General features: G+C 45.3%; 1 long non-coding RNA gene across 2 annotated transcripts; it reads left to right on the forward strand.

Annotated features, from left to right (window-relative positions):
• Positions 1–572: 572 nt before the first annotated feature.
• LOC121013319 (uncharacterized) lies at positions 573–3,781 on the forward strand. 2 transcript variants are annotated; one of them, XR_005782635.1, is made up of 5 exons: positions 573–655; positions 959–1,035; positions 1,662–1,821; positions 3,116–3,241; positions 3,332–3,781. It is a non-coding gene; the product is annotated as an uncharacterized LOC121013319 (long non-coding RNA). The 2 variants fall into 2 exon arrangements; XR_005782633.1 differs by lacking the exon at positions 959–1,035.
• The last annotated feature ends 418 nt before the right edge of the window (positions 3,782–4,199 follow it).

Consider the following 4,199-nt stretch of genomic DNA (forward strand, 5'->3'; position numbering starts at 1 on the left):
GGAGAAAAAAAATGGATTTACAAATGTAAGATTGTAGGAAAAACACAAATTCATTCATTCAACAGTTATAGTATCGAGGGCCTACTAGAAACCACATATTGTGGGATACAGCAGTAAACAAAACATAGGAAATATCTGCCTTCATGAAGCTTCTGTCCTAGTCAGGGGAAACGTAATGGTTCAGATAAATGAACAAATCATGCGGCATGTCTTACGATGATAAACACAAGACAAATAAATGCAATGGATATGTTAAGGGTGGAAGAAAGCTTGTCAAAAATGGCCTCACTGAGAAGGTGGTTTTCAAAAAAAAATATGAGGGAGGTAAAGAATTGAACCATGTGGATATGAGGGGAAGAGCATTTCAGACAAGGGAAGTGCAAATATCCGGGGGCTAGCCTGAGCTTGAGGAGGCTACACAGAACAGAGGGGAGGGTAGGAGGAGGTGAGATCAGAGGTGAGGCAGGATCACATCATTACAGGACCTTTCACTTTAAGTGAAATGGGTAGTCTTCAGAGGATTTTTTGAGAAGAGGGAGATGATCTTTTTTGTTGTTGTTGTTTCTTTTTAAGAGGCTCATTCTAGATGCTGCAATGCGAACAGACCACAGGAAGAAACAGCAGACGGTGATTGGGTGGCTCCTGTGTAGTCCAGGTGAGGGACCGTGCAAGTCAGAGAGGTGAGGTGGTGGGAAGGGCAGGGGAGTCTGGAGAGATTGCAAAGAGGTTATCCACAGGATTTGCCGACAGATTACAAGTGCGGTGCGCAAGAGGTGAGTCGGGGTGGTGTTTATTAGGCACTTGGAACCGTGCAAGCAAATTAAGTTTATAATTGCAATTAACCCTAAATCTGAGATATATGCCATTATCATCCCCAAGTGAGCTGGAGGAGCCAGAGTTGCTGGCAGGTCGTTGGCCAGTGCATCACCCTGCGGTGCGCTCTCTTCCTTCCTTTCAGAGAAACCTCCCAGGTTGCCAAAGCCAGGTTTGCTTGTTCCCTACGACTTTGACCAAACCCAGATGCCCTGGCCCAGAGTGAGTGTGTGTGTTTGGCAAAACTGCCCTGCACTACATAGAAAAGTGAATGTTGCTTAAGAAAAGCCAAATGCAGGGCGCCTGGGTGACTCAGTCGGTTGAGCGTCCGACTTCGGCTCAGGTCACGATCTCGCGGTCTGTGGGTTTGAGCCCTGCTTCGGGCTCTGTGCCGACAGCTCGGAGCCTGGGGCCTGCTTCAGACTCTGTGTCTCCCTCTCGCTCTGCTCCTCCTCTGCTCGCGTTCTCTCTCTCTCTCTCTTTGTCAAAAATCAATAAACATTAAAAAAATTTTTTAAAGAAAAGCCAAATGTGATCTCTTGGCTTTTAAGCTTGTCTCGCAGAAAATCATCATGTCACCTTGGAGGAGGTGAAACTGGTGAAGGCAGCAAATGATTTTACTTGGTACCACCTTACAAACGAACAGCCCCATCTTTCACGAATCAATGAACATTTATGATGGAGGAAAAATCAGTGGATGGCACATATCTCATGTTTAGGATTGACTGCGATTGTAAATTTACCTGTCACGATTCCAAGGGCATAATAAGTGCATTGCAAATATTAGCTGTCATCATGACCAAGTAAGTAAAATCTTTAACAGGTTTTTTTTTTTTTTTTTTGAGAAGTAATGAACTTGGTAAATGTTAGCATCCGTTTGCAAATTGTCTTCTCCTCCATCAAAGAGACGGGGACTGAGACCTGGAAATACATAAAAGCTTAAAGGCTAGGACCCACCACCGACTGAGAATCCACATAAATGATGCAAAACTCCTCTAAAATTATCATGTGAGTCGGTGAAAGATAAGAAAATAAAAAAAGTTCTGCGACGTTTTCCCAAATCATTATGTTTTTTTAATTATTTTTTTTTTTTTCCAACGTCTATTTTACCTTTGGGACAGAGAGAGACAGAGCATGAACGGGGGAGGGGCAGAGAGAGAGGGAGACACAGAATCGGAAACAGGCTCCAGGCTCTGAGCCATCAGCCCAGAGCCCGACGCGGGGCTCGAACTCACGGACCGCGAGATCGTGACCTGGCTGAAGTCGGACGCTTCACCGACTGCGCCACCCAGGCGCCCCGCAAATCATTATTTTTTAAATGAAGAACACGTGCTCGATACTCAGAATTAAAGTCTAATTTAGCAAAGCAATTAGAACAGCATCCTATCATCGGAAATGCTTCTAGAGTTCCTTCCCTATGATGTAGCCTCCTGAGTGGCTTTGCACCTGCCAGTCTGTGAATGTCCCCACCTGCTTAAGTGCTTGGTACCTTCCCTTCCTGGTACCTACGCAAGAGTCTCCTTACCACAGCCAAAGCCTTCCCCATACAAGTTTCTTTCTTATCCCCAGTTCACCGCTTATCCATGAAACAGTGTCCCTTCTCAAGCTTCGGCATCGATAAGATTCATGTGAGCAGTCTGTTCAAATGCAGATTCCCGGGCTTCAGCCCCGGACTCCAGATTTAGTAAACAGGTGAACATGGGACTCTGTTTTTTAACAGATGACATTCTCATACACATTGTCCACTGACCGTCCTTGGAGAAACATTGTTTTGAGAAGAGTGTGCATCTTGGTGCTCAAAGTGTGAGCCACGGGCCAGCAGCACCTGGAGTGTTTGGGGCTGGTTCGAAATGCAGAATCTGGGGCCCCATCTGAGACCTTCTGAATCAGGATCTGCCTTGTGACAACATCCATAGGCGCTTCACATTCATGTTCGATGTTGAGGAGCACTGCTTAGATCAGACAAAAGAAATATGTTGACCGTATGTTTTAGTACTTTGAGGCTTTAATTTTAAAGCGTTTTTTGGGGCGCCTGGGTGGCGCAGTCGGTGAAGCGTCCGACTTCAGCCAGGTCACGATCTCGCGGTCCGTGAGTTCGAGCCCCGCGTCAGGCTCTGGGCTGATGGCTCAGAGCCTGGAGCCTGTTTCCGATTCTGTGTCTCCCTCTCTCTCTGCCCCTCCCCCGTTCATGCTCTGTCTCTCTCTGTCCCAAAAATAAATAAACGTTGAAAAAAAAAATTAAAAAAAAAAATGTTTTTTTTTTAAAAAAAAGTTTTTTTTTTTTTTTTTTGAAAAATCATAGACACTGTTCTCCACTCCTCCGATTTGGTTCCCTTCTCCAGAACATGAAGATTTCTTACGGAGATTACTTTATCTTTCCCTTTACAAAATCAGTTTTGAGGAATTTCTGGCTCATCGAGAGAAGCAGGTGCTCTTTTAAACCTAGTATAATTTTCTCAACCGTGCATAGACAGTTCGTGCAGTTACTAAGTATGTACGTTTGATTTGTTTGCTTCAGCCATGACATTGGGGTCATCCTCCAGACAAATAGCTCCTCTCGCCTGATGAAATCAGGAAGGTGCTTCTGGTGTCCAAGGGATGAATGTCTCATCTCCTGGGAGGGGACTGAAGTCCTCGGCCACGGGAAGCCAGAACATCTGTTACAGGCATGATCCAGCCTGCTGGCTGAGCGGAATCTACGGAGGCACTTAGAATAAAGCCTTGGGTCTTCATCAGAAGACATTGCCGTGGTCATCAAGCCATTTGCAGTGGAATCCAGGATGCGCTCATAGGGACTAAATACGCTTATGAAAAAATGGTTTATAGTATAATAGTGGGTCCAAAAAGCTCACTGTCTCAGGCACTGACTTTCCTTTGGCTCATTTGAAAAAAAAAGATGGGGCACCTGGGTGGCTCAGTCGGTTAAGCGGCCGACTTCGGCTCAGGTCACGACCTCGCGGTCCGTGAGTTCGAGCCCCGCGTCAGGCTCTGTGCTGATGGCTCGGAGCCTGGAGCCTGTTTCGGATTCTGTGTCTCCCTCTCTCTGACCCTCCCCTGTTCATGCTCTGTCTCTCCCTGTCTCAAAAATAAATAAAACGTTAAAAAAATTTTTTTGAAAAACAAGTTTTTTTGTTTTTTGGTTTTTTTTTTACTCACTGGAAACAGACTTAATATTTCAGGAAGAACATTTTCACGAACAGAAATTAATTTTGCAGATTCAACAGAGCAGTTCAGATAATGAAAAAGACTGGAAAGACAATGCAAAAGAAGTTTGACTTTTGTTCCCAAAGCACGGTGGGTGCTCCAGCTGGTACTTCTCTTAGAAATAAAACTTGAGGGGCGCCTGGGTGGCGCAGTCGGTTAAGCGTCCGACTTCAGCCAGGTCA

This window comes from Herpailurus yagouaroundi, unplaced genomic scaffold (genome assembly GCF_014898765.1).
Source record: "Herpailurus yagouaroundi ecotype Mexico unplaced genomic scaffold, PumYag 198, whole genome shotgun sequence".
Lineage (NCBI taxonomy): Eukaryota > Metazoa > Chordata > Mammalia > Carnivora > Felidae > Herpailurus > Herpailurus yagouaroundi.